We start from the raw sequence: 11,641 nt of genomic DNA, 5'->3' as shown, positions 1-11,641 counted from the left end.
CATTTCCATGCACAACGTGGCAGGCACCGCACAGTGCCTGCCACCTTGTGCATGAAAATGAAGGGGGGTACCCAAGTGCAAACCCCACCCCTCACCCCCCTGGGGGCCCGCAACGGGCCCCTATAGCAAATCCCTGCCAGCCTTTCCAAGGCAGAAATGCCGCCATGGAAAGGCCTTTACATCCCAGCATCCTAATATGGATGGCGGTGCCTGCAAGGCACCGCCACCATGTTGTGGCCCAAGTCCATCTGGCCGGAAATTGGAACGATTGCGGACGGGGGGGAAAGCGGTAAACGCACTTTGCGTCCGCTGCGATACACCCGCCATTATAATATGGCTGGGGTAAATGAGGTTACGATGGCTGGCAATCCGCCCGCCATCATAATTAGCCCCTTTGTGTCTGGTTTGTATTACTTTTTTAATGCACACCCAATGCAAAGTGCTGTTATGGGATATACAATCCTACGTACATCATGAATTGTGTTGGGTTGTAACACAAAAATGCACAATGCACTGCTTTAAGTTACTTTGCTTCTACGGGAAGTTCCATAGGCGGTGCAGGGGCACTCCCATGCAGCCAACCATGGGTTTTGATGCAACACTGTATCTACAAAGAATTGTGGACAGTGATTTGTGACAAAAGCCTGCACCTCTTCGAGGCAGGCATAATGAGGAGAAATGTTTTCATTTCTCCTGATTTTTTCCCACTTTGCATGTATCTTGCATACATCACATATTCAAAGTGGGAAATGCCTTTAAGCACAGTTTTTATACTACAAGTGACCACTTTCAGCATAGAACATAGACTTCCCACAATGTAGACACCCCCACAATGCAGACACACTTACATTATGGAGCAAGGGGGCCTTCATTGGCGCATTGCAGTCAACAGAGCACCGGCGCAGAGAGTGACAGAACAGCAACACATCCTAGTAGATATACTACTGGTCTGCTGTCTCCCTTTCACGCAACACAGGACAGCAACTTTACTTGTTGTGCTATATTACTTTACCTCTAGGTGAGTTGGGGTGCAGGTTACTTGATGTATTCTGTTCCAGTAGTAACCGGAAATCAGGACCCTATAAGGGTGGAATGCCTTATGTCTCATCAATATGTAAAAATGATTGTACTAGAATTTATACTTGTTTTGTGTTTCTAAAAGACAGTGAGTCTTTGGATAGGGAAGGGACATATTCGTTTATTTTTAGTATTTACAATAGTGTAATATTTTGTTATTTATAAACTGCAAATATAGCTGCATATGAATAGAGTTTTCGTACATTACTTGGGTATTAACTCATTTTAAATTTCACAAGGATATTACATTTCACATGTTTACAATTAAATTATATTTTACACAGAATCATATTTTTTGCCACAGAGCCTTGCCCAGAATAACGCAATTTGTAGTCAAGAGCTGGGCCAGAATTTGAATTTAGGACCGCAGAATACAGTTTGGGCAGCTTACTAACTAGATCATTAGAGAGAACATTAGTGTATTAGTGGCAACATATCAAACACGCGGTGTTGGACACAGAAGTATTTTGTGTGGTGTCTGGTTGAATCTAGATTAAACAAACCATGATGAGACAGGGACAATCCTGCCTTTAATATCAATAATTTACCAATAAAACTGCAGGCGACACGTTAATAATTTAGCACAGTAACTTCAGTCGTAAAAATATCATGTGACACAATTATTAGATTTCGTATCGTTCGGTTCAGTCTTAGCTGCTTCTAAGTATACACCATAGAAAATTCCACAACTCACTCTACATTTCATTGAGGGAAAACAAAAAAATTACATCCTACAGAGTTCTTAATATTATACATACAAATGATGGAAAGATGTTTATTATTGGCAATTGTTACCTGATGTCAGTTTTTATATTTTTTATACAAACTGGAGAGACAGCAGCAGTCGATGTTAGCGTTTTCTAGCCAAGGTCGGGTACTTTGAATGCTGCCCACATCACAGATATACATGTAAAAAGCAGGGAGGTGGTTGTGTGGGATAACTGTGTGTGTGTGTGCGTGTGTATTGGTAGCGGGATTTATTAAGGAAACTAACCCAGTATAGAAGATATGATAGGAACCCTTAAATATAAAGTAAACTACAGTTACCACTATCGGCAATTGCGTAGTACCATTTGGCAGAACTAGGCGCCAAAGCGCTTTCTTAATGAAGCTGCCATTTTATGTGGTTCGCAGATTTCCATCTGAAAGTTGTGTGACTGTGTTTGGTTTTATATAATCAGTAGAGGCAGGACAGACCCCGGAGCTCATGGGTCCTTGTGTGCACATCACCCTTAGGATTGCACACACCACACCATAAAAATAATTAACTTAATATATTACAAAGAATGCTTTGCCAAGAAACGTGCAAAAATTAACGCTCTTTTAAATTACCATATCTTAGCAGTCTGGACTACCGGCTCCACCACAGCTGTGTGGCAGACACCTTCATTAGTTACTCAGTGGACTACCAAAACAAAGAACATCACCATACCTATATCTCCTTTCAGTCATCTAGCTACTGCATACCTTTCAGCCTTTCATAGTTCCGAGGGACCTTTCTGCAGACATCAAAATTGTATTTCTTTTTTATGTTGGAAAGCTTTATTAAGAATATAATGATATGACAAAAATGGAACAACCGTAGCACATGAGAATCAAAAATATGGAAACATACAAAGAAAGGTATGCAACTACTGATGAACCTTAAAAAATAATAAAAGCATTTTCTACATTTTAAGGGGGGGATGCAGGAGGGAGGGGAGGACAGGGAGGATGGGGAAATAGTGACAATACAAGTGTAAATAATGCTCATATAAATTATAACGGCATAGAAAGAAGGCATATAATAACATGAAGGAATGCATAATATCTAGAAAAACAGTATAATAGAACGTAAACTGTGAAAGTCAAAAAACGCTGCTAAAAGCGAGAGTACAAATTATTCAAAGGGGTTTAAAGTTCTCTGAGGAGAGGGGAGTATAAGTTCGTTTGGCAGATTGATCTAAATATAAGGTAAAGGGTAGCCAATACAGTTCAACATTGCGAGGAGGCTTGCAGGAGGAGGCGAAAGCAACATCAAGTCTATGGAAGTTACATAATAAGTTCCACCAACAACGAATGGAAAGTTTGGTGAGGGATTTCCAATTAGATGCAATATGTTGGAATGCTAAAGCAATCATGAGGTCAAAAAGACCTCGGGAGTGTGGCGGAAGGTGGAGAGACTCAGAGATGCTCCCCAAAAACATGAGTGTATTGGAGTAGGGAATAGAGAGTGTGAAAATGCGTGTAAGGAAAGACCAAACCTGTTTCCAGAAAGTTACCACAGAGGGACAGAAAAAGATAAGATGAAGAAGGTCAGCATCAAGCATATTACAAGTCCAACAATGAGAAGTAGAAGAAGGGAGGAAACGAGAGAGAGATAGGGGGGAGAGATAAAGTCTGTGATAAAGGAAAAAGAGAGATTGGGTGAGGGAGGCAGAGCGAGAAGTCTTCAAGGTTCTGGACCATAAGTGATCCCACGTGTAAATAGACCACGAACAACCAAGGTCCTTCTCCCATGAAAGTTCTACTTTAGTTTTGGAACGTAGTGGGTTGGGAGCAGAGAAGAAACGATATATAAGAGAGGCCTTAGGCATAGTGGCCAAAATGGTAAGAAGAGGGGAAGGGGAAAGAGGGGAATCAGCAGGTGGGAGAGAGTAGTAGCGATCCAGTATGATTTCCATCAACATAAAATATTTCTGGGAAAAAGATCGAGGACAAGAAAATTGCGTCTGAAATTGGGGAAAGGGGCATGGGGAAGAACCATCAAAGAGTTGATGAACCCAAATAATACCCTTGGAACGCCAAGATGACCAAGCAAGAGGTCTATTTTTTAATAATATAAGCGAGTTATACCAAATGGGCGAGAGAAGAAAGAAGTCTCGGGAAATAGTCAACGGAGATATTAAGGGCTTCAAGAGAGAAGAGGTGTGTTTAAATAATGGAGGGTCAGTATGAGGAGATTTAGAAGTAAACCTAATCACCTCCTGAAAAGCAAAAGGTGATAATAAAGAACGTTCAATATGCAACCAAAGAGGGGAAAGAGGAGAGAACTCATTCAATAACCATGAGGACGCTTGACGGAGAGAAAAGGATTTATGGTATAGACGGAAGTCAGGAAAGTTGACACCCCCATTAGATTTCCCTTTGCGAAGGACGGACAAGGATACTCAGGCCTTTTTCCCCTTCCAAAGAAATTTGGATAAAAGAGAGTCAATGCGATTGAAGTAGATAGAAGGAATATGAACGGGAAGCATAGAAAGCAAATAAATCAGAATAGGGGCAATCATCATTTTGATAGAATCAAGGCGACCCCACCAGGAAAGGAATAGTGGATTCCATGAGGTAAAAAGATGTTCCATTCTAGAGAGGACAGCAGACATATTCAATTTAACGGATGAAGAGATGGAATTAGAAAATAGAACACCGAGATACTTTATTTTAGTATTATTCCATGCGAAACCTGTGGAGGAGAAGAAATGCGGAAGACAAAATTTAGTTAAAGGGAGAATTTCAGTTTTGTCAGAATTGATTTTGTAACCCGAAACAAGAGAAAACTTGTCAAATTCAGACAGTAAAGAGGGAACAGAGACTACTGGATTGGAAATAAATAAAAGAATATCATCAGCATATGCCGAAAGTTTGAGCTGTTGCTCTCTGTACGGAAAACCCGATATGGAGGGGTTATTGCGAATAGAAGAAAGAAAGGGTTCAAGAGGTAACACAAACAATAGAGGGGAGAGAGGGCAGCCCTGACGAACTCCACGCTGAAGTGTAAAAGGGGAGGTAAGTTGGCCATTAACAAGGACTGAAGCTTTGGGCATAGAATATATCAAAGAAATAAAAGAGATAAACTTAGGACCAAAACCGTGCCACTTCAGGGAAGCATGCAAAAAGGACCAGTCTACTCGGTCAAAGGCTTTTTCAGCGTCCACCGAAATAGCAGCTAGGGGAATAGAAAGGGAGGAGGCCTTATTTAAAACATTAAGAAGAAGTCTAGAATTATCCGATGTGATGCGGCCTTTAACAAAGCCGCATTGTTCTTTTCCAACGAGATGCGGCATGAAGGGATTAAGGCGAAGGGCAAGCAGTTTGGCAAAAAGTTTATAGTCCACATTAACTAATGAAATTGGGCGGTAATTTTTACAAAATTTAGGGTCACGGCCCTCCTTGGGGATAAGGCAAATAGTAGCATCCTGAAAAGAACCTTGCGCAATACCAGAAGAGCAAAATGATTGGAAAAGGACTAAAAGCTTAGGTAACAGGAGATCAGAAAAGTGTAAATAAAATTCAACTGGAAAACCATCAGGGCCCGGTGTTTTACCTTTGGTAAGAGAAGATAAAGCAGTGGAAAGTTCATGTAGGGAAAGGTCTGATTCAATGTCCGAAAAATGGAGGTGAGAAGTGTTGGGTTTGGGTAGGTTATCAAAATAGGACTGAAGAAGATCCGGTGAAGGAGGAGATTCCGGGGTATACAAGGATTCATAAAAAGCATAGAATTGATTAAGAATGTCTTTGTCCGTGTGGAGGAGAGTATTAGTAGGGGAATAGATGGATTCAATAAAAGTACGCTCCTTGCGAGATTTGAGATAGTTTGCCAGGAGTTTGCCCGATTTATTACGTCCCCCATAGTAACGTGCACTACTACGGAGAAGGATGGAGGCGGCAGAGTCAGTGGTGATTTTATTAAATGCAAGTTTAGCTTGAAGAAGTTCGGAGGACATGTGATTAGGAGAAGAGGTATAAAATTGATGTTCCAAAGTCTTAATATGGGCTAAGGCAACCTTCCGTTTTTGAAGATAGTGTTTCTTTTTATGCGAAACAAAGTCAATAATGAAACCCCGCGCTGTGGCCTTAAATGAATCCCAAAGGATATGAGGGGAGATGTGAGGATCTGAATTGAGTTGAAAAAATTCATCAATGAAAGAGCGGAAGGAAGAGGAAAAATGAGGGTCAAGTAACAAGGACGAATTGAAGCGCCAGCGAGAAGATTTAGGAGGAGGAGGGAGCAAATCAAAAGTTGTAACAACAGGGGCATGATCTGAAATAACAATAGGTTCAATAGAGGAGGACAGAAGGTGTTGAGTTAAGGAAGATGAGAGAAAAATATAGTCAATACGAGAAAAAGATGCATGGGGGGGAGAGAAAAAAGAAAAATCTAGTGTGTCCGGATGAGAAAGTCTCCAAGAGTCAGAAAGATGAGCTTGTGAAATGGTGTCCAAAAACTGTTTATGAGGTTTATTTGGAACAAACCGGGCAGAGGATTTGCGATCCAAAAAGGGATCAACTACTTGGTTGCAGTCACCTCCTAGAAGGAAAGAATTATCTTGGTACTGAATACATTTGCTAGTTATCATCGGCCAAAAACAGGGATCAGGGGCAGTGGGACCATAGACATTAAATACAGTGAGGGGTATTCCATTAATAAGCAGTTTAGCTAAAACCCAACGACCATCTGCATCTTTTTCTTCTGATATAATTTTACATTTGAGTTTCCTATGAATTAAAATAGCAACCCCATTCTTCTTATGAGTCGACGGAGAAGATAAAACAGAACCCACCCAACTCCTCTTCAACTTGAGAGATTCCAAATCATTAAGATGGGTTTCTTGAAGAAGGACAATGTCAGGGTTATAAGTAGATAAATGAGAGAGTACTCTCTGCCGTTTGATGGGATTATTAAAGCCTTTCACATTCCAAAAAACAACTCTAAATTACAAACTGGATAAACATGTTAAATACAATATATGAAAGATAAACAGCAAATATGAACAAAGTTAAGCATGAAGAGAAGAGGAGGAAAAAAGAAGAAAAAAGATATTGAATAAAAAGAATAGGAAGAAGAAGTAGAAAAGGAAAGGAAGAGGAAGAGAAACAAGGGAAAGAAGATAGATAGAAAAGACAGCACAAATCCAAAAGGATGACTGTAAACAACATACCTGAAGGGGAAATACGAAAGGGAGAAGAGGGGATGGCGACACTCAACAAGATGAACCAGCCAGGGAACAGGAAACCAACCAGACCGAACCGGGACATCAAAGAGCCACAGAAGGGGGAAGCACAGGGTACTTGAGACAGTAACAACAAATCTGTGGAAGGGAAGAGATTAATTAGAGGCTACATCAGGACAAGAAAAATACAATCAAAACAACACCAAAGTGGTATTGCATAAGTGAATACATAAGAAAATAAAAGCCATCAATATTAGATAAAAGGCAACAACAATCTCAATGAAGGCATAAAAGAGAAATGAGAAAAACAGCAAAGATGGAATGCATGACATTAACTATATGACAACAAGAGAGATTCAATCAGATCAGCCATTTGGAGAAGGAGCGGAGGTATCCATGCTGCTACCATTTTGTAGAAGAATAAAGTTCTTCAATTCTCCGGGATCTTGAAAGGACCAAGTCTTATTTTGATGTGTGACCCTAAAAATGCATGGGTGAAACAGGCCATATCGTGCTCCAAGGGAACGCAAAGAGGGACGAAGAGAGAGAAATTCCTTCCGTCGTGCTGCAGTGGCATTAGAGACATCCTGAGAAAGGAAAACACGTTGACCCAACCAGGAGACTTGACGCTTGGCTCTGGCAGCTGAGAGGACAGCAAGCAAATCTGTGAATTTCAGGAAGAGAATAATAACTCCACGTGGTTTTGCAGAAGTGGCCGAACGAGATCCAAGTCTATGGGCTCTTTGAATACTGAGAGTGGTAGACGGCAACATATCTAAAAGCTTAGGAAGGAATGTCGCAAAGAAAGTCACCGGGTCATCACCCTCCAAAGTTTCTGGTAAGCCGTAAATACGAAGGTTGTTCCTCCTATTTCGATTTTCTAAGTCCTCAGTGTGTTGCTGGAGAGAGAGAACGGTTTTCTCTAATGAGGAGATGCGTTGTGAATTAGCCTGGATCTCAGGAGTCTGTTGTTCAACTAAAGTGATGCGGGTATCCATGACTGACCATTTCTCCTTCAAAAGTTGCATATCTTTACTTGTCTCTTCGATAAATGGCCGCAATGCGCGTATTTCTTCCAGAATCTGGTCTGTGGAAGATGATGATAGAGGCTTGTCCGGGGTAGGAGAGTCTTGCTTGAGGCGTTTGGAAGAGGTTGTAGGCGGTGAGGATTTAGTGGAGACAGACTGAGCGACTGAGGATCGATGAGGCGCCGAACCAGCCATTTTCGGTAGTGAGTCTGGAATAGACAGTGGGTCTAAAGATGATGACAAAGAAGAATTGGAAGGAACAAAGAGAAACTTCGGCTTACGAAGACTGACCATATGAACACGATGGAGAGAAGGTCCAGAAGATTGTATGAAGTAAGCAATGAAATGCGTCTACCTGAGGAGAGGACAACACTGAAGCCACTGATAAGTGAGAAGGACCACAAAGCCACATAGGAAGCGTCGCACTTTGAGAAGATTCCAGGTGTGAGGAGTAAAAAGTGAAAAACGCCCTCAGGAGGTCAGAAAGTCAAATGGCGTCAAAAATAGCAGGAAAAGGCAGTGACCATCCACATCAACCAGCGAGACATGCAAGGCAGCAAGCAAGAGAAATCAAAAATAGGCTTGAGAAATAGAGAAAGTCCTGTGCTGCAGTGAATGAGATTTACAAAGAAACAGGTCAATTCGGAAGGAAGTGGTGTCCTGTAGATAGCGTGACGCAAACACAGTATATGAAAGGGCTCAACAGCATGTAAATACAAATGAAGGCAGTATGAAGAGGACGCAGAAAGCCATGTGGAGGAAGAAGCGCCAAATGGCGATAGACTGCTTCATAGGAAAAATAATAGTTGGTCCCAACGTTGCAGTGGTGAAACAGTGTGATATGCATTCACAGGGTAACTGAAGAGGGGCGTCTGCCATCATAAGAAACAATATGTAACCTGGCAAGGTCCATGACAGAGGCCATTATGCTGCATTTTGAAGTTGCAAGGAGATTCCATACACAGAGGCAAAATGTTGAAGGAACTTCAAAAAGTCTCAGGATTTATGTCAACCGACATAAGAAATAAATGCACCAAACCTGAGAGGAGTCCTGTGTATCGACACCTCAACAGACAGCGCGGCAGGCAGAGCGCCGAAAATGGCGGAGCTCCGTTTTCTGAGTCTGAGGAGAAAACGGGTTGCAGTGATAGAACTGCAGCGCGGGCTCACCGTAGCACAAGAAACAGCGTGAAATGTGCAGGAAGAATTCCGGTTGCCGTTTCCGTAATTTTCCAACAACGGGAGAAGAGAAGCAGCCGTCACTTTAAAGAAGACTTGTCCCGGCGGCGGAGAGGTCCCGTACTAGGCAGCCATCTTGCTCGGCGCCGAAGCCACGCCCCCCCAAAATTGTATTTCTAAGATAACGTTTCATAGAAATGAACTGGACTGAAAAGATCATGTGGAGGACCGTAGCAGGAAATCATATTTATTGTTTGTTTTACAAAATGCAGATTGTTGATCTTATTCAGCATCTTATTTTGACTTTAGTAAGCAACGTGAATTACTTTTAGTTGCGACCCTTCAAATAGAAACAAATAACATGTTTTGGGAGATTCTCCACCCTTTTTTTATCATTTATATTTTAAACTCACCAAGTTGATGTCTGAGGCACATTAAAATGTAAGAAAGGGAATATAAGGTCTGCTATCACGTAATTTTGTTTTTATCAGTGCTCTGAAGCGTCATCCTGGCCTCTTTACTGCTACATGAAAACAACAAATACAGTAAGTATTTTCTCAAACAGAAATACAGCAAAACACATTCAGATGTCATTTTCAACTATTGTAACCGGCATGCATCTCTTTTACATGATTAATCTTATTGTAATCAAAACGAACTGGAGGTTTCCTTGGTTAGATGAAACACACAAAAGGTGATTAGAGAAATGTTTGCAATTTATCTAACCACTGTCAATCGCTCAGGGCAGCATCGCAACCCGTTGTTCTTTTCCTCACCATGCCACCTCAGTTTGGAACCAGCATATGCAAATCAGTCTTGACCCTGTACCTAATGGGAACAGGTGCCAGGGTATCCCTGAACCGGGACACAAGCAACAGGGGACCGGTTTCGCCCTAGTTATGGTTTCATCAGACATGTACAGTTTGGTTTTAGTGACACAGTGAGCCTGGGACACACGTCTGGGCAAAGCTATTGAATGAATGACAGACCCAGGACCAAGTAATCAAACAGCATAGATCGATGGGCTCGAAACCCACTTTTTTCAGATTGTCTGAAATCAGTCATAAAGATACAAGCAGCATGATCTTTGCATTCAATATCAGCAAAAACTGCCCTTTTTAAACGTGCTACCCAGGGTAAACGAAACAAATAAAAGGTGATGGGAGGAATGCTTGCAATTTGTTTAAACACTGGCATTTGTCCGGTGTTGCATCCCACCCCATTGTTTTTTTGCTGACAATGCCACCTCAGATTGCACCCAGCAAAACACTCTTCACCCTGCTACTCAAGGGAACAGTTCAGCCCCAGCTCCTAAGCCAGGTCCTCCCTGAACTGGAACACAAGCAATCCAGGACCCATTTCACCCTTGTTACGGGCTCGTCTACTGGGTACAACTTGGTTCCAGTGACACAATCAGTATGGAAACCTTGTCTGGGCATACCTATGCCATTTAGGGTGGTGCATAAAAAACACAAAAGGTGATGGGTGGAATGCTTGCAATTTGTCTAACCACTGGCGATTGGTCGGAGTGGAATGCCAAACTAATATTTTTTTGCTCACTATGCCACCTCACCTTCCCTGGATAAAGAAAGCAACCTTGGGGGGAAGAGCTTCCGGTATTGCAGCTGCCCGCCTTTGGAACTTTCTCCCTCTGGAAATTAGGAGAATACAGAACCTAATGTTGTTCCGTAAGAGAGTCAAAACATGGCTCCTCTCCCTTAGTACGATTTTCTGTCCCAGCCATGTAATCCTCCATTTCAGCTTCTTCTCCCTATGTCTCACGGTTGCGGTGCGCTCTACAAATGCTAAAATAAATAAGAACAATTTTTGACCCTACTCCTCATGGGAACCGAGGCCAGGTCCTCCATGAACTGGAACACAAGCATCCAAGGACCGGTTGTGCCCTAGTTATGGGCTCATTAGCCTGGTACAGCTTGGCTCCAGTGACACAGTGAGCATGGGAACTCAAGTACACAAAACACACAAAAGGTGATGAGAGGAATGCTTGCAATGTGTCTAACCACTGGTAATCATTCAGAGCAGAAAACTAACCCATCATTCTTTTGCTCATGATGAAGCAAGAACAATGCAAGGATCCAGCGCTTGTAAGATTGGCACCCCTAACATGATTTTCATTCACTGGGAAGCCTTCCATCACAATTTTATAATGCTGTCAGAGGGCTGCTTCCCAAGTAGATTCCCAACCAAAATCAACTCAAATTAGTTTTTGGAGTAGGTATTCATGCTACCGTGCTAAATCGCAGCACAACATGCATTTTCCGCCAATTGCAAGAACTCAGTAGAATCTATGTCAACTCCTCTGTGGCAGGAGGATCTATGCTCTGGTGGAATGTGTTGTAGCCCCACAAATTGTCCCGGCCCCTCTTGAGATGTTCCAGGGCAGAAATAGAGGACAGGTCCCCTACC

This window comes from Lissotriton helveticus, chromosome 6, assembly GCF_964261635.1.
Source record: "Lissotriton helveticus chromosome 6, aLisHel1.1, whole genome shotgun sequence".
NCBI lineage: Eukaryota > Metazoa > Chordata > Amphibia > Caudata > Salamandridae > Lissotriton > Lissotriton helveticus.
This window is presented reverse-complemented; position numbering follows the sequence as displayed.